This window comes from Piliocolobus tephrosceles, chromosome X (assembly GCF_002776525.5).
Source record: "Piliocolobus tephrosceles isolate RC106 chromosome X, ASM277652v3, whole genome shotgun sequence".
NCBI lineage: Eukaryota > Metazoa > Chordata > Mammalia > Primates > Cercopithecidae > Piliocolobus > Piliocolobus tephrosceles.
The window spans coordinates 42,514,311-42,533,873 of record NC_045455.1 but is presented as its reverse complement, the minus strand read 5'-3'; positions in this window follow the sequence as shown (position 1 = coordinate 42,533,873).

Genomic DNA, 19,563 nt, shown 5'->3' with positions numbered 1-19,563 from the left:
TATCACCTTGTCCCTTCTTCAGAGCATAAATTTGTCATTAAAGCTTTCACTTGGCACAGATCCGATTCATCAGGGAAGACAGAACTCTGTGTTTGCATGCTTCAAGGCAGAGCTTGAGTCTACTTTGGCAAGTGTTACAAGGAAAGGGAGAAAAGAAAATAAGAGCCATAAATCATCTGGAGGCCAGAATACAGGATTAAAGACACTCGATCCATTTCAGAAACGGCTTCTGCTAGCATGTGTTTACTCAGTGACCCTGTATTCTCCTTTCAGGCTTTAGTCCCTCCCACTCCCATTTGAGCTAGAGAAGTGACATCTTACATTAGAGCCTGCCCTGCTGTGAGGAAAGATCTGGTTCCATGCAGACTGGTAGAAGGCTTACTCCTGGTGGGGGCTTGTTCTTAGGCAGCATCCACTTTGAGAATTTCCCGTTCATGTTTATGTGATAGTACATCTTCAGAAACAATAAACACTTGTAATGCAACCCTTGTTGGTCTGCGGTAAACAAAAGAGAATGGCGTGATTCCCATCTTCTAACTAACCTGCTCCTCTTCACATGACTGACTTAGCTGTGCATTCACAGTCTTGGTGAGAATCTGATTGTAAGGGAACGTACATTTCATGAAATTGGGCAATTTCTAAAAACCTAAGCTTTCAGATTTGTGTTCTCTACAACTGAACTTTAACGAACTGTTCTTCCTTTTTAGATAGCCTGAGAACAGTTCTACACCTCATCATGAGTCACCTGGGTAATTATGACCTGGTGATTTTGTAACAAAATGCTACCTATCAAATGTATCATGCCACTCTTTGCATTACGAAGAAAAAACAATTTCTATATGCCAAATTACACCTGAAAATCGAGGAGAAAAAAATGTTGTTGTAGTTTCTTTTTAAATGCAATAACACTCTCTGTCAAGAAATACTGCAAGGAAACTGTTCAGATCGTATTCTCAGGTACAGAAAGGCATTTTACCTTAATTCTGGTTATCAGTATCCATTTGGAAATGAGGTAACTTTGAAAAAGAAACCGACACTTTGGAGCCTCCTATAACCTTTTGTGTTAAAGCTGGAATTTAGTTAAAGGCAGTCCTCAAATGATGCCTTGTCAGTTCATTGTTTTCAATTAGAACGCATTTATCCAGAGAGAAGAAAGAATGAAACTAGTATTTATTTAACTAGGGTTTCCTGTTATAATCCTTCCAGTGTAATGATGCATGTACGCAAGAACTTAGTATACTGTGAATAAATATTTGTTGAGTGAATAAATAAGCAATTAGCCAATGACAAAGTGTTCTCTTTGATTCCAGGGACAAGGGGAGCCTTTCAAGCACATTCACCTATTGTTCCCTGGAGACGAGTGACATTAATGGGGAAAGTACTCATAGATGTACCCTTGGAGGTTCCTGTGTCTCAGCAGTAGGGCTGGAAAAGTGTCCTCACAGCCAGGTGAGGTGGCTCAGGCCTGTAACCCCAGCACTTTGGGAGGCCGAGGCAGGTGGATCACCTGAGGTCAGGAGTTTGAGACCAGCCTGGCCGACATGGTGAAACCTCGTCTCTACTAAAAATACAAAAATTAGTCCGGTGTGGTGGTGGGCGCCTGTAATCCTAGCTACTTGGAAGGCTGAGGCACAAGAATCACTTGAACCCAGGAGGCAGAGGTTACAGTGAGCCGAGATCACACCACTGCACTCCAGCCTGGGCGAAAAGAGTAAGACTTTGTCTCCAAAATAAAATAAAATAAAATAAAAAAGTGTCCTCGCATTTTCCTGCAGGATATAAGAGAAGTAATCTCAGTTTCTCTGGGAATGGAAGGTTAAGAGTTGTAACTGGATATCTTTCTGAGATTCTCAACCTCCTATCTTAGTCCATGGGTGACATCCAGGGAAACTCAACAATTCCACATTGGAAAGGAGTCTCCAGTTCCAACACTTCCCTCCCCCACTCACTCACTAATCACCTGGAAGTATGATTTCAGAGTTAGAGCATTTGGCCATAGTTTTGAAATACTATGTGTAGCAATAATGATTTCATATCAGTTTTTCATAACCTATGTGATCAGAATGACCTAAGTCAGAACCATTCACCAGCCAGGTAGACTTCACATCACAGGAGTGGAGCGCTTAGGATTTCACTCACCTTCTTTATTTGTATAAGCCACAAAGACAAAAGCTAATCCTGTTGCAAAGCCATGGTTCAATTCATCCATGATAGGCCCTGAGAGGTTTGCCTGGATTTCAGCTGTATCTAATTAAGCCATGGCAATTTGCAGTAAGAGAGAACAAGATGTGACTGATGGCATTTACTGTGGATCTGTAGAGTAAGCAGTAAACTCTTCTTTCTAAGGTGCATTTGGGTACTTCAGGTCAAAGAGATTTGCATGAGAAATTTTTGCACCTGGCAATATAAATTACATACTTAATAACTGTATGTGTGGTAAAGGAAATTTTATTAAGGCCTTGGAGAAGATTGGACTTACAGACCATACATGCTAATACCAGGAAGGGGCAAGCACAGGGGCTACTTGCAAAGGATTACAATCTGAGTCTAGGTCTGATGTAGACTCCAATTCTGAACAACACCTTTTATGGTTTGTACCAGGAGTCAGGGCTGGGAAATGCCTCTGAGCTAAATGAGCAGAAGCAGAAATTTGGTACTTGTCTCTCTCTCTGTATATATGTGTTTATATATATATGAAATTGTCAAGTTTTGTAGGAGAAGATTAAGTTTAAGCAGTCTAAGAACAGTTTGAATAAGTTACACTGTAGAACTCTAGGGAGATGAAAGGTGAGTGATTAAAGTGGTAGTTTCGGTCTACACCATAGTGAGTGTTCAGCACTCTCTTTGGCACAGATCAGTGAATTGTTACACCCTTCCCAGAAGCTTGGGGCTGAAAGATTAAGGATGGTACAGGTCAAAGGTTAGTTATGTTAATGTATTTATTTGGGAAAATATACAAAAGCCCTGATTAACCTTGGCTTTTGAAGTCTGAGCTGTCAATCCTTCATGTTCATGATCAGTTTTCATCTGAAAATGTTTTCAAACAGTCTAGTATCAAAACAGAATCTATGTACCTCAGGTAGAAACATGTTGAACTGCACGGTACCTATAATATTATGTACACTGGCAGCCTCATTTGGTAGATACCTATCATGTAAGCTACTCTTTTGTTCCTATAAATTCAGTTACTATTTTAGGAGAGAAGGTAATTTATTAAAAAAAAAAAAAAAAAAAGATGGGGTGGAGGGAACATTCTCTATTATTTAAAAAAATATGTACTTTTTAGAAATTAAGCTTTCAGCTCCTTAATCTGTTGGGGAATCCTTACTCAAAAGAAAAACAAAAACAAAAACAAAAAAACCCCACAAAACTCTATGTGTCTTTCAGTCTTATGGGGGTTTAGCAACAAACCATTATTGTTTGCAGACTGATTTTTCTGTGAGAAGGCAAGCTGCCTTAATGACAGCTTATGCAATAACAATCCGTGATATAGTACTTACCTGGATGTAGCAACAACTGTGCTTTAAGCCAAGAAGAAGGAAGAAAAAACGTCAGTATCTTGTGCGTGAGAAGCTTGTAGATACCCTGAGGTGACTTCATATAATTCTAAAATAGCAGGTAGCTTCTTGCATAGCTAATCAAGGTATCAGCGCCTGGAGCAAATGGAGGTGGCTAACAGCGTGCTTTGGTTTCAGATGCATTCAGCTCTTTTTGAGTGATATGAGCTTAATTCATGTTCTAGTTTCCATACGAAAAGTTTATGCATTCTGATTTGGCAAATATCCTCTCCTATAACCTGACAGCTCTGTGCTTTGATAAAGCTGTTGACCTTAACGTCTTACTTGTATTTATTCATTATATGTGGTGAGAAAGTTAGTATAGTTTAAAAATGGGAACAGCCTTTTTTTTTTTAATAAAGCATTTGAGTTATATACCCCAACCCTCCACTTTTATTCATTGCTTAGCAAAGGAGGATACAGGGGGCTCACCTAAAAAACTTGAAATATACTCTGCAGGGAAGTGGAAAGAGCTTAAAAAGAAGGAAGTCTAAAAAAAAATTAATTAAAAAAAAAGAGAGAGAGAAAAAGAGTCATCCTAACTTTGTAAGGTGGATGGGTCGTTTCGGGAGAGAGCAGTCCCTGGATCAGAGTGAAGGTCGCAGAGTGACAGCCTCTGGTAATTTTAATTGCTAGTGTCTTGAGGTTTTCTAAAGAAAGTCTAACATTAGCAGGTAGCTTTGGTTTGTCATTGTGTCTATCCAATATCTGGGCTGTCCAACATGGTGAAACCCCATTTCTACAAAAAATAAAATAAAATAAAAACAAGTTAGCCAGGCATGGTAGTGCATGCCTATAGTCCCAGCTACTCAGGAGGTTGATGTGGGAGGACTGTTTGAGCCTGGAAGGTTGAGGCTGCAGTAAACCATGATCATGCCACTGCACTCCAGTCTGGGTGACAGAGTGAGATTCTATCTCAAAAAAGTCTAGGTTCCCTTTCTGAGTCCCTCTGGATTACTGCCTAGAGGAAACAGTTTTTCTTGGGGAACACTGGCCACCAGTAAGGCAATAATTGGCCCGAAGTGGACCTGCCTTACAAAAAGGAGGGCTCTGAATCACATTTATTGCTTTGGTGCACAGGAAGCTACAAGTGAAAATGCTATGTGCAAAGAGCCCATAATTTTACTCTAATAGATATTTAGCAGCTTAAATGAAATAACAAGGAATACATTCATCCAGGCGCCATCCAGGAGGATTTGGTGGGTATTTTACATTCCACTCTTTGAAAAGAAAAACATAATTTTTGATACTTTCCCAAGATATATGAATATTTCAGCATGCAAAGCAACAATACATAGCATGCGTTTCAAGTTGAACCAAATTCTGTTTGGCCAAAAGGATTTATTGCTGTCACTATAATGCAAGCCAGTCAATCAAGTTGAATTTTTCTTCCAAATCAGTTGATTAGAGCTCAGTCAGGCAGCTACTTGCTTTCCTGTTTGTTCACATGCTGCTGATTTTCTTGTGCTTAGCTAAGAGGCATGGAATCAACAAATATGAATGCTATAACTTGCCACTCTGTGCATGTTTCTCCTTAATCCCTGGATCCCAGCTCTCTCATGGATGGTTTGTATTCCTATAGTTTTTCTTCCTAGCCACTCAAAATTCAATGGGTCTAAGGAGAGTTTATTATCCTTTTGCCTCATCCAATCTCATACTCCTTCAAGTTGCAGTCCTTAGAGTTTTTTGAATTTTTTTTTTTTTTTTTGAGACAGAGTCTTACTCTGTCTCCCAGGCTGAAGTGCAGTGGCATGATCTTGGCTCACGACAACCTCCACCTGCTGGGTTCAAGCGATTCTCCTGCCTCAGCCACCCCCACACCCCTGAGTAGCTGGGATTACAGCTGCACACCACCAAGACCAGCTAATTTTTGTATTTTTAGTAGAGATGGGGTTTCTCCATGTTGGCCAGGCTGGTCTCAAACTCCTGACCTCAGGTAATCTGCCCCCATTGGCCTCCCAAAGTGCTGGGATTACAGGAGTGACTTCTTTTGATCGTTCATTGGCACCTTCATTCAATGCCTTCCCTCCATGGCTCTTGCCATCATGCAGTCTGTGTGCCTGTGCTGAACTGCTGCCACGTTGATAGGATTATTGTGCAGTGGTTACCCTAGGAAAGCACCCAGGCTCTCCGGTTAAACAGAGCAGGATCAAATCCTGCCTCTGTACTTGGTGTAGGACTTTGGTTATCACCCATCTATGACACAGGAATAAATTACAGGACTTTCCTCTTAAATAAGAGCATGCAAATCAAGGACTTAGCATGTGTGTCTGGCTAGTCAGTGCTCAGTACATTGTAGTTATTATGAGTATCTGTTGGTCTTCCTGCTTCTCTGTCTCATCTTCCCACAATTTTAGTAAAGCGGTCTTCCTCCTACAAGGAGTCAATCAGTCCCCTGCACTCTTCAGATATCTCTAGTCATTGCTAGTCCTAATGGTCCAGGCTTTTCAATGCATTCCAAGACTTTCCTACAAAATGGAGGAACCCCAATTCTTTATATCCAAGTCTTCATGTCTGTGTCCTGCACCCCAGACCCACAGGACATTTTGTGTTGTCCAATCTACTCTTGTACCTCTGGGCCTTTGCTCACGCTCTGTCTGGAATGCCTCTGTCTTTCTCTGTCTCTTGTTAAAATTCTACTCACCCCTCGAGGTCTTGTTCAAATGCCACCTCTTTTGGGAAATATTTTTGTCTAAATGTGTTTTGAAATATTCCTTGGCCATCGAGTTAGAATTGATTCCTCCATTAGCCACAGTCTCACAGCACTTTGCTTGTACCTTGAGTTCAGTTTGACCCACTGTATTTTGCAAAAGAGTTAGTTGCTCAAATCTGTATCCTTCATGGCTTTCTAAACAACTTCACGGAAGGAATAGTAGCTTTGTAAAATCAGTATCCACACAGTGCTTTGCTCCTAATATGTGATCTGTGTTTTACAATTGAATTAAAACTGGATATTAAATAGATGGCTTCTAAATATTTGTGAGTGAGCTGCGGCCATTGGTCTGGTCAGATCTGTTACAGAGCTTAGTAAGTGTGACTCTGGCAACATAATAGTGTAGTAAAGGGAAAGACACAGGACTTTCCAGTGTCTTTGACAGCAGCCTGGTCCTCACTTATTCCAAATCGTTGATGAGATAGCAGATGGGATGTGAGCTGATGGATGAGAGTCATCTGTTACTTGAAGAGGTTAAGGGAGACGGGTTTCCTCTTCTACTAAAAGGATGGAGAGAGGAAGAGCTACTTCTAATTGGTGCATAGCTCCAAGTTGTGGTTCTTGGCCAGTCTATGGTAAGATCTGGTCAGGGAGTTGGGATTCATTCCTGGATTCCAAGTGGTTTCCAGGTTGTGCTGACATAGCAGAGGAATTCAGCTTCCAGCATAGAGCCATCCTTTCTCAGTAGTTGAAAAAGTTCACTAGCTGTGTCAATGGGAAAGGTATTCAAAGTGTCTGTGGTGAGGATACTACTTGTTTACTGAAACCTTCTTTCTCTTGTTCCTGAATAAGAGTTGCAGATGGAATATGGTTGCCTGCCTCAGCACCTCAGTTCCCAGCCTTGCTTGTAGCTAGGTCAGGCAGAGAAATATGTTCAAGAACGTTGTGTGCAACTTCCCACTCTCTAAAGGAGAGTTTCTGGTGCTGGAGCTCCACTTTTTCCTTTCTTCCTCTTAGCTAGGATGGAAGCGCTTAACCTGGCCCTGGAAGCCACTTGTTGAAGATGGTAGAGGTCTGTCGGCCTGCCTCCCTGAACACCTGCATGAATGGGAGCCTCCTGATGGGGCTGGGAGAGTTTCAGCCATTGCTTTGCAGTTATTTTAGTAGCTGTCATTTCTGCAATACAATGTCTTTTCTTTTTCCATCTCTATAAAGCTACCAACAGATATTTATTGAGCAATGACTATGTGTTAGGTCCTGAGGGAGATAAACAGAAAATAATGCTTCATAGTCCCTGTCCTTAAGGAATTTATAGTCAGGTTGACCAGAGAAACAAACAAACATGAAAAAAAAAAGAAAAAAAAAACCTAGGTAAGAGTAAAATGAACTGTGTAGGCAGGCTATCACTCAGATCACAGTGAATACACACTGGGATAGAAAGATTCCTTTAGGCTACAGAGAGCTAGGATTCTTTTGAAGGAAGTAAGACTTGAGAAATTTCTTGAGGACTGATCAGATTTGGAAAGCTGAAGAGAAGCCAGTAAAGCACAGCAGATGGGCAAGGGCAGTGTGTGTCTTGAGATTAGGCAAGGTGCAATAGCGAGTCCCCTAATTTGAGTAGATGAAGCAATTCGTTTGCTTCAAGGAGTAGTGGTAGTTACCTTTGGAGAGGTTGTTGGGGTGTGATTAGGTGAAGTCTTAAATACCAGACTGCCCAGGAAACTGGTTTCTCCCTGTAGCCAGTGGAGAGCTGCCTAGGGCAGCATCCTTGCATACCAGTGTGAATCTACCAGTGTGAATGTAGTCACCCAAGCAACTTTCTGTTGTTCACAAATCTGTTGTCCAGGCATTTTGTAAGAGGCTGTGAAAAGTCTGGGTAGGTCTCCAAAGTACAGTTTTCCTACAAATAGCTGGTTTGTGTACTGAGGGCCTAAGGCCATTCTTCAGAACAAACTGTAGAGGAAGAAATACATGGATGGTTGTCTCACAGGTTCAACTCTTTCCTGTTAACCCCACCTTTAAAATAAACTTCCTTTCAGCTTCCTGGTCTCCCATTTTCTAGACCAATGACTTCTCACTGTACCTGTCTTTGTGGAATTACTTTAAAAAAATGCAAGTAAACTTTGCATGTTTAATCTCATTCTTCTTACCTCATTCACTGGCGTTTTATTAATTTCCCTGTCCAAGAAGTCATGTTCAGACTCAGTTCCTCTGCAGTCAATCTGTCTTGTTTTTATTTATCAACCACCTAGCAACATAGTCTTTAAGAAAGCCCTCATTAACGATTGGTATTCTACATGCATTTCTACAGTATTGTGTAGATTTTTCCAGCTACATGCAAACTTCTCCTCCATTCAAACTAGTGGCAATTATCTCAAAAATTGAGAGGGTATCACTGGCTTGTCTTTCTCTTCTCCTCAGGGAAAAACAGGCTCATGGAACAGTTACTTCTAGGTGTTTTTCTTTATCTTATCTCCAAAGAGTTGGACTTCTGTTGTCTTGAAAGGTGCAAAAGTTTAGTTGAAGGAGAGTTTGATTGCAGCTGGCAATATTTGAATCACAGCTGTCAACTTGGGCGGGCTATCATTAACTTCAACGTGTTTCCTAAATATGGGAGGTTGGAGGACCAAGATGCCAGAACAGTTTTCTGTGACCTTTTGTCCAAGAGCGACCTTTCTTAAATTATTCAATCTGATGTGGGAGAAAATAGTATAAAAACAAAAAGTCTTCTCAGGTTAAAGTGTTTTAATTTTACAAAATATTACTCCTGACAATATGATGGAAAATGTTGTGTAATTCATTTTTGCATCTTAGAAAGTTAGGAATAGGGGCTCCTTTTGGGCTATCAGAAAAGATTCTCAAAATTTTCTATCTCAATAACTTCTTAATTTATAGAATATTGTATGGTTTTGTTGAAGAGAATTATGGTCAACATTCTGGTAATTTAGCTTCACTTTTATCATATTCTGGCAAGCTATGTTTAAATAGGTCATGATATTGTATTTTTTAAAATACTGTCTCTGTGTTTTCTTTCCTTATAAAAGTGAGATTATCAGTTAGGAAAATGAGCCCATGTTGGTGTTAGCATCGCTAGGATACTTGCTGAAATATGGATTTGAAGTGAACAACATGATTATTTAGCTCCATCCACATGCAGCTTTGCTTATAGTTTCCTACCCCTACTTTTTGCTGTTTCTTCTTTTAGTTCCCTCATATTACTTTTCTTAGTCACTACATACCATTGTTTGTAAAGTTTATGATTAGGGTTGGGGAAGAACGGGGATTGACTGTTGATGAGTACAGAGTTTCTTTTCGGAGTGATGAAAATGTTCTAAAATTGATTGTGGTGATGGCTGTACTCTGTGAATATACAAAAAACATTGAATTTATACTTAATGTGAATTGTATGGTATATGAATTATACCATATAATAGAATTGTCATTTTTTAAAAAAACGCTTATGGTTATTCAGATCTCTGAATTTAAGAAGTTTTCCAGAAGATATTGTTCTTTCTTATATTTCCAACTCAGCTTGTCCTTATTACTATATTAAGAAGTTCATCATGAAATCAGGTTGACACTACCAATCTTCTCCAAGTTCTGCATATTTTATTCAGTCTTGGCTGAGACATTGCAATGTGTAATTGAAATCAATGATTTGTGAGATATTACCCAACAAGCAGAAAGGTCATGTTTTACCTTAACATTTTGCTACAATCTTACCTTACTTAGCCTTAATTTTGCCTGTTGATTTAATAACTTTTTTCATCATAATCTGAAAAATTGACTTTAGAGGTATAACATTAAAAATCTTGGGTTTTTTTTTCTTTACTCCAAACTTTGCACATAGATAGATAGATAGATGGATAGATAGATAGATAGATAGATAGATAGATAACTCATAAAGCTTCTGTAAAAAATTAATTGAACCTGACATGAATATTTATATTCCCATGAATCTGCTAAAGCAAATGCCCTTGGCTTTTGCCCTTTCAATGATTATTTGCCCTTTCAATGATTATTTTGCCCTTTCAATATTTTGCCCTTTCAATGATTATTCAATAAAACCCCTTCTTCAACATCTAGCTCAAACCTAACTGCCTCATAGAACGTTTGATGTGATCTCCAGCCTACTTTCTCCTAAGTTACAAAATATTTATAGCTTTCATCGTCAGAGCCACAGCATGGCAAAATATTTAACTTCAATGTATTTGACTTTGACAATAGATGTTCAATATATCATGAGACTTATAATTTATTTATTTATTTTGAGATGAAGTCTTGCTCTGTCGCCAGGCTGGAGTGCAGTGGTGCGATCTTGGCTTACTGCAACCTCTGCCTCCCGAGTTCAAGCGATTCTCCTGCCTCAGCCTCCCAAGTAGCTGGGACTGTAGGTTCTTGCCACCATGCCCAGATAATTTTTGTATTTTTAATAGAGACGGTATTTCATCATGTTGGCATCTTGGCCTCTTGATCTCTTGACCTCGTGATCCACCTACCTCAGCCTCCCAAAGTGCTGGGATTACAGCGACTTATATCCTTTAAACTTTTAAATTTGCATACAAGTAAGAAAACTATCCTTTATTATCTAAATTGAATTGGTTCCTGAGTTAAGATGGTTAACTTTCAGATTCAATCAATGTAACAGTATTTAGAATAAAACATCAAAGTTCTGTTTCACACCCTTTCCACTTCTATCATCTCATTCTCTCTCAGAAGTAACCACCATTAACAGTTTGCCTATATACATATGTATGGGTTTTTGTTTTGTTTTTCAAGATAAACAGGAACATTCTATATGCACTACTGGGCCACCTGCTTTTTTGTCTTTATTTTTGTTGTCGCTTGTATTAGCCCATTTTCACACAGCTGATAAAGACATACCTGAGACTGGGTAATTTATAAAGGAAAAGTTCAATGGACTCACAGTTCCACATGGCTGGGGAGGCCTCAGAATCATGGCAGAAGGTGAAAAGGCATGTCTTACATGGCAGCAGACCAGAGAGAAAAGAGAACCAAGTGAAAGGAGTTTCCCCTTTTATAACCATTAGATCTCATGAGACTTATTCACTACCATGAGAACAGTATGGGGAAAACCACCCCCATGATTCAATCATCTCCTATTGGGTCTCTCCCACAACACATGGGAATTATGGGAGCTACAATTCAAGACACAGCCAAACCATACCATTCCACCCCTGGATATTTGGGAAGAGCCAAATATCATGTCCTCACATTCTAAAACCAATCATGCCTTCCCAATCGTCTGCCAAAGTCTTAATTCATTTCAGCATCAACTCAAAAGTCCACAGTCCAAAGTCTCATCTGAGACAAGGCAAGTCCCTTCTACCTATAAGCTTGTAAAATCAAAAGCAAGTTAGTTACTTCCTAGATGCAATGGGGGTACAGGCATTGGATAAATATACCCATTCCAAATGGGAGAAATTGGCCAAAACAAAGGGGCTAAAGGCCCCATTCAAGTTCAAAATCCAGTGGAGAGTCAAACTTTAAAGTTCCAAAATGATCTCCTTTGACTCCAGGTCTCACATCCAGGTCACACCAATGCAAGAGGTGGGTTCCCATGTTATTGGGCAGCTCCACTCCTGTGACTTTGCAGGGTACAGCCTCCCTTCCAGCTGCTTTCACAAGCTGGCATTGAGTGTCTTTGGCTTTTTCAGGCACATGGTGCAAGCTGTCAGTGGATCTACAATTCTGGGGTCTGGAGGATGGTGGCCCTCTTCTCACAGTTCCATTAAGCAGTGCCCCAGTGGGGACTCTGTGTGATAGTTTCAGCCCCACGTTTCCCTTCTGCACTGCCCTAGCAGAGGTTCTCCATGATGGCCCCAACCCTGCAGCAAACTCCTGCCTGGCATTTCCATACGTCCTCTGAAATCTAGGTGGAGGTTCCCAAATCTCAATCCTTGACTTCTGAACACCTGCAGACCCAACAGCACATGCAAGCTGCCAAGGCTTGAGGCTTACACCCTGTGAAGACACAGCAGGAGTGGTTAGGAGGCAGGGCACCAAGTCCCAAGGCTGCACACAGCAGGGGTCCCTGGGCCCAACCCATGAAACCATTTTGTCCTTCTAGGCCTCTGGAACTGTGATGGGAAGGGGCTGCTGCAAAGGTCTCTGACATGCCCTGGAGAAATTTTCCCCATTGTCTTGGTGATTAACATTCGGCTCCTCGTTACTTATGCAAATTTCTGCAGCCAGCTTGAATTTTTCCTCAGAAAAGGGATTTTTCTTTTCTATGGCATCATCAAGCTGCAAATTTTCCAAGCTTTCATGCTCTATCACCTCTTGAATGCTTTGCTACTTAGAAATTTCTTCCACCAGATACCCCAAATCATCTCTCTCAAGTTCAAAGTTCCACAGATCTCTAGGGCAGGGGCAAAATGTACCAGTTTCTGCATAGTAAGGGTGATGTTGACTCTAGTTCCCAACAAGTTCCTCTTCTCCATCTGAGACCACCTCAGCCTGGATTTCATTGTCCATTTTCAATATCAGAATTTTGGTCAAAACCATTCAACAAGTCTCTAGGAAGTTCCAAACTTTCTCACATTTTCCTGTCTTCTTCTGAGTCCTCCAAACTGTTCCAAGTTCTGCCTGTTACCCAGTTCCGAAATTGCGTCCAGAATTTGGGGTATCTTTACAGCAGCACCCCACTCTACTGGTACCAATTAACTGTATTAGTCCATTTTCACACTGCTGATAAAGACATACTGAGACTGGGTAATTTATAAAGGAAAAGAAGTTTAACGAAGTCACAGTTCCATGTGGCTAGGGAGGTCTCATGATCATGGCAGAAGGTGAAAGGCACATCTTACATGGTGGCAGACAAGAGAGAAAAGAGAACCAAGTGAAAGGGGTTTTGCCTTATAAAACCATTAGATCTCGTGAGAGTTATTTACTACCATAAGAACAGTATGGGGGAACCTCCCCTATGATTCAATTATCTCCCATTGGGTCCCTTCCACAACACATAGAAATTATGGGAGCTACAATTCAAGATGAGATTTGAGTGGGAACACAGCCAAACCATATCATTGCTGTTGATTTGAGAGAAACATTATATCTTGAAAATATCATTCATTTTAACTTCTGCATTGTATTTCATGGTATGGAAATTACCACTATTTATTTCAACCCTTAGCCCACTAAAGGATGTTTAAGTTTTACAGTTGGTTATTTTAACAAACACTGTTTCCTCAGACATCCTTGTGTATGCTTCTTTGTATCCGTATAGAAGCATATCTCTAGTATGAAGACCTAAAAGTGAAATTATTGGGATAAGTGATATTTGCATTAATTTTTATTTGTTTTCTTGAGACAGGATTTCACTCTGTCACCCAGGCTAGAGTGCAATAGCATAATCACAGCTCATTGCAGCCTTGACCTCCCAGGCTTAAGTGATCCTCCCACCTCAGCCTCCTGTCTCTGGGACTATAGGCATGCACCACCATGCCTGGCTAATTTTTTAAGTTTTTGTAGACATGGAGTCTCCCTACGTTGTCCAGACTGGTCTCAAACTCCTGAGCTCAAGTGATCCTCCCTCCTTGGCCTCCCAAAATGCTGGGATTAAAGGCATAAATTATGGTGGCTGATCCGCATTCACTTTTTAGATCAATGCATTTAAAATGCTGCCTTGGTTTCCTCTTTCTTTCCAGCAACAGGATGATCATTTAGGTATCGTTTTGTTCAGTACTCAAAATTTATTTTCATTTTCTCTGATTTACAATAAAAGTATTTTGTGGTATCAGTTATATAGATGCTTTTCTTTTTATTGAAACTTTCATATGTCAAAGTCAACACTGCTTTTATCCATTCAGCAGATGTGTATTGAGAGCCTTGGTGAGCCAGGTTCTGCTTAGGCCCTGGGACCAGTGGTTAACAAAATCAGTAAGTTGCCTGTCTTCATAGGATTGGGTAGTCCTTTGTGATGGAACCAATATTAAATAATTTAAAAATTATTCTATATATTAACAAATTACCTAAAGAATATTTTAAGAGAAAAATATTGTAGAGAGTTTATTTAGGATGGAATTATCAGAAAGACTCTCTTTGAAACAGTAACATTTCAGTGAACCTGAATTTTGAGGGGAAACTCAGACATGTGAAGATTTGGTGCAGAAACACTCCAGGCAGAGAGAACATGTAAGGAAAAGGCCTGGTATTGCTGAAGCATAGAAAAGGAGGGCAGATCTTGCAAGGTAGAGAAACTGATTTTTTGGCTGGGCATAGGGGTGGCTCACACCTGTAATCTGAGCACTTTGGGAGGCTGAGATGGGCGGATCACTTGAAGTCAGGAGTTCGAGACCAGTCTAACCAACATGGTGAAACCCAGCCTCTACTAAAAATACAAAAATTAGTCTAGTGTGATGGCAGGTGCATGTAATCTCAGCTACTTGGAAGGCTGAGGCAAGAGAATCACCTGAACCTCGGAGGTGGAGATTGCAGTGAGCTGAGGTTGCAACACTGCACTCCAGCCTGGACAACAGAGCGAGACTCCATCTCAAAACAAAACAAGCACAAAAACCAAGAAATTGATTTTTGTTGTAATTGTAATAGTCAGTCACTGAAAGATCTTAGGTAGGGGTGTACTGTAGTTTGATTTTGTTTAGAACGACTTCAGAGACCTAATAGAAGGCTGTTACATTGCTCTAGAGGGGAGAAGATGTTTATATTATGGTGAGAGTAGTAGAGATGTATGTGTTTTTAAAATATTTCCTACCATAGTATGACAAACACAACGGACATTCTGTTAAGTGAATGAATGTTTGGAGAAGACCATTTGAGGAGAGATATCTGAACGACTACAAAAGGTCATTGATATATTGACCTTTTATGGAATGAAATGTTGACATTTGGATTTACCAATAGTTGTTGAGATCATGGAGGATGCCGCTATGGGTTGCAGTCTGAACTTGTGTATCAGTAGAGATAATACAAGGGTAATTCCTTTGTACTTCACTGTTCATCACAATGCAATGCTGAAAGAAAGGATTTCATTTGAGGTTAAAGAGATTGTGCAATTGGAAAGGAGGGGTGGTTTGACTTTTAAGGTAATCTCTTTTCTGTACCTTTGTATCTTCCTGTTATTGTCTCTACTTGTCCTGGTGATATTTGTTGAGTTAAAAACACCATTTCTAAAAATAGAGACCTAGAACTTAGAGGGTCAGTAACATTGTAATAATATTCACTGGGGAGCAGAAACCGGAGCTACGAGATGTGGAACGTATTCTCTGAACAATCTATCTCATTATTCAAGATATAAGAAGGCCATGATACCTGCTAAGAATTAGTTCCATATTTGGATTTCTTGTTTCCTAGAAATTAACTTTGTCACAACAGGTCCATGCATCTCTTCTGGGAAACAGCTGGCATGGAAGGGAGAGTATGTCCTTCGAATATCAGTTTATATCCTGGTTTTGCCACATACTGATTTCAAGAGCTTGGGAAAACTACTTCACTTCTGGGCTCATAGTTCTAAGCTGCAATATGGTAGCACTCATCTACTATTTTCAAAAATAACTGCTTTTGAATGCTTTTTATATGTGAGATCACGTATATGAATTAGCTTAAAGCATGGTCTCTTTGTTTCCTTCCTAAGTGAGTAGTTGTCAGATATAATTTTATTGCTTATCAATATTGCTATGTTGGGAGAACATAGAGGTTTGAGAGATCCCAAGACAAAGGCTCATCAAGGTATTAAATTGGGTGTAGAGTCCTGGCTTTCCCTTAGGACATGCAGGGACAGCCAAAGTAGGCAAGAATTAAGTGAGCTGATGGATTTCGATGATTAAGCCAGAATCTGGGGGAATCAAAAGACCACGCTGGCTATAAGTACATTTGGATGAAGGCTGCTGAGAATGGGAAAGTACTGAACCTCCATTTAGATGTGAGCTTTTGACTTGGTTACACTGTTTCCTCTCCAAACTGGCACTTTATTCTCAGCCCTCAAATAAAGAGCTACCATTGGATTTTGTAATGTAAAAACCATTATTGCCCTTAGGGAAAGGATTACTGAACTTTCTTTACCTAGTGTTTATGCCTTTAATAAGCACAGTGTTTCCAAGAGAATTGAATGCCTTTTTGTACTATGATGTTTTTCTATTACTACGTCTAAGTTTTGTACCTTAATGTCTGGGAAGCTTGTTTACATAAATTCACAGAAACCTGACAAACAGTAAGAATTTGTTCCTGTAGAGATGGGTAAATCCCTAAAGAACTTGTTGGTTTCATGCTAACCACTTTGCTGTAGCCAGGCGCCTTTCCTTTCTAAGGAAAAGATTTATAGATGGGAAAAGGTTCATGGGAAATAACACTCAGGTCACTGCAGCAGCACCACACATTGAAAGTTCATCCAGCTCCATATGAAAACTCTTGCATGCTCTAACATTTGACTGAGCTCTAAGGTTTGTATGTAGCATTGCATTTTGATTCTAAGTATGACTTAATAAAGGGCAATAGCATAAAAATACTTCTCCTAAACATTAAAAGCCAAAACATGAGGAGGAAGTATCTAAGCATGGAGAGATGAGAATGGAGAAAAAAGCAAGAGTCAGATGCCAAAGGGCTTTGTGTACCAGCTTCAGGGGTTTAAACTTTATTCTCAGGAAACTTTGGAAGAATGTGGGAGGCTCGTAAGACAGGAGATAGTATTTTTAGAGATACAATATTTGTTGGGGATCAGTGGAGGTTTGATTTGAAGGGTAAAGCCTAGAGGGAGGTAGACCAGGTGGAAGGTTTAGAGGAATTAAAGTGAAGAAAGAGGCCATGAAGTGTGGCCATGATGGTAAGGATGGAAAGATTGGGACAAGTTTGGGCGGATGAATGAATAAAGAAAAAGCCAGGGCAACAAAATAATGGCAGTTAGAACACATGATTAATTTACTCTTTTGACCAGCCAATTTCCTAAAAAATCAACAGATTGTACCATGTTGAAAGAAACATTTTCGTGTAACATTTATCAAGAATATTTAGGTGGGCTGTGGAAACTTTGTAGACTCTGGACAGAGCTACTTTTCCACTCACCTTTAAAACACTGCTTTATCATCATTTAGAGTGTTTTTATTTATTTATTTATTTATTTATTTATTTATTTTTATTATACTTTAAGTTCTAGGGTACATGTGCATAACGTGCAGGTTTGTTACATATGTATACTTGTGCCATGTTGGTGTGCTGCACCCATCAACTCGTTGGCACCCATCAATTCATCATTTATATCATGTATAACTCCCCAATGCAATCCCTCCCCCCTGCCCCCTCCCCATGATAGGCCCCAGTGTGTGATGTTCCCCTTCCCAGAGATTCTCCTTATTAAAATCAACCAAAGGGAAATTAAAAGAGAGGTAAAATATTATATATTTATATATTTATTTCACGTCTGCTGTTGGATTCTTTGAAGGTCTACTGTGATTTCTTAGTTCCAGTAAGTTTTTAATGACTGTTAAAGAGTTCATCTCATTGGTTACTTTCATATTAGGAAATAAAGGAGGAGATTTAAACTGAGGAATACAACAGTAGTAGTTCATATTTTTAGTTATAAGGATTTATAAAATATTAAAACGGATGAATGCTTGGTGTGGAATTAGACATTATTTGGATGTTTTCCATCCTGTATCCTCTTTAGAAAGCATTTACAGTTCTTATTTACACCCTCCTGAGACAGCTAGGTCACAAACGCAGGAGTCATATTCAGTCAGGTGACTAGGGTCTGGAGGCAGGGAACCTAAGGCCAGTTCACACAGACTTCCCAGATCTAAATCAAAAGGAAAACCCCAACTTTCCATACCCAAGTAGCAAGAGGACCAGAGGCTACTCCCCTTGCACTGCCTCCGCTTTTCTGCACGTCAGATAAAAATTGAAAGTATCTCTAATTGGTCCCCTCCCACAACCAATCAGACTGGTCGTGGGCCAAGTCTTCGTTTACATAACAGTGTAACTTGTAACTTCACTTCAGCCTCTGATTGGTCAGTTTCTGCAACCAATCAGACTGATCGCAGGCAACTACTTCATTTACATAGGGTGTACGCCAAGTAACCAATGGGAAACCTCTAGAGGGTATTAAATCTCAGAAAATTCTGGAACGCAGCTCTTGAGCCACTTCCACCCTGTGGAGTGTACTTTCATTTTCAGTAGATCTCTGATTTTGTTACTTTATTCTTTCCTTGCTTTGTGTGTTTTGTCTAATTCTTTGTTCAAGATGCCAAGAACCTGGATCCCCTCCACCGGGAACAGTATATATCACCTATGGAAAACATACACTGCTATGCATACCGTAGCATTAAGCAAATGCATACAGTAGGCATTAAGCAAAATCACATCATCATGCATAAGTATGTGTTGTGAGCATAGCACTGAGTTGAGGGGGGTGGAAAATGAAAGGTGGGTCCAAAAAATAAAAGTTTTTTATCTTACAATTTAGTTAATGAGACAATACACATCAATGTATAAGATTTGACTGACAAAGTCGAATGGCAATCCAAGATAATCCCAAGACACAGCAACAAGAAACATATGGTTGTGAACTAAATGAGCGATGGTGACAATAAATGTCTGAGAAGGAGAGAAAGCCATGTGGGCTGAGGTGGTCTAAGATGGGCCCCAGTAGAGTTTGTATAGATGGAGAGGAGGAAGCAGAAAACACAAAGACAGGGACACGCCAGGTATGTTTTTTTGGAAAGTGAACAATGGATAGTTGCAGCCTGAAAAGTAGATTATTGTACAAGAATAAAGACAATATATCTTAGGTATTAAGAGTTGCTTTTGAGTTGTGAGTTAGAATTCCAGAACAGTCATCTGCCAACTATTTTTCTTTGGGCAAGAAAGTATCTTTCTAATCCTTAATTTCTTAGTAAAATTTGACTAATAACAATTATTCATTGGAGGTGTGTGTGTGTGTGAATGTGCGGTGCATGTTTTAACTGACAGTGTGTAAAGTGCTCGGTACAGTGCTGTTTAGTAAATGGCAAATTAAAGACATAAGCTGTATATATCCTTGGGTTATCAGGGATGGTTTTTAATGCGGACAGTGACATAATAAAAAACTCATAAGAAAGAATGATAGGACAATGATGAGTAAGATAGGGTATAAAGTTATGGGGAAGGACGTGCTCACATTAAAGCTATCATATTAAATCTAGCATGAGCAAGTAAGTGTACAAATTATTATTATGTTTTGTTTTGTTTTGGTTTGGTTTGGTTTTGAGATGGAGTCCCACTCTGTCACCAGGCTGGAGTGCAGTAGCGTGATCTTGGCTCACTGCAACCTCTACCTCCCAGGTTAAAGAGATTCTGCTGCCTCAGCCTCCCGAGTAGCTGGGACTACAGGTGCATACCACCATG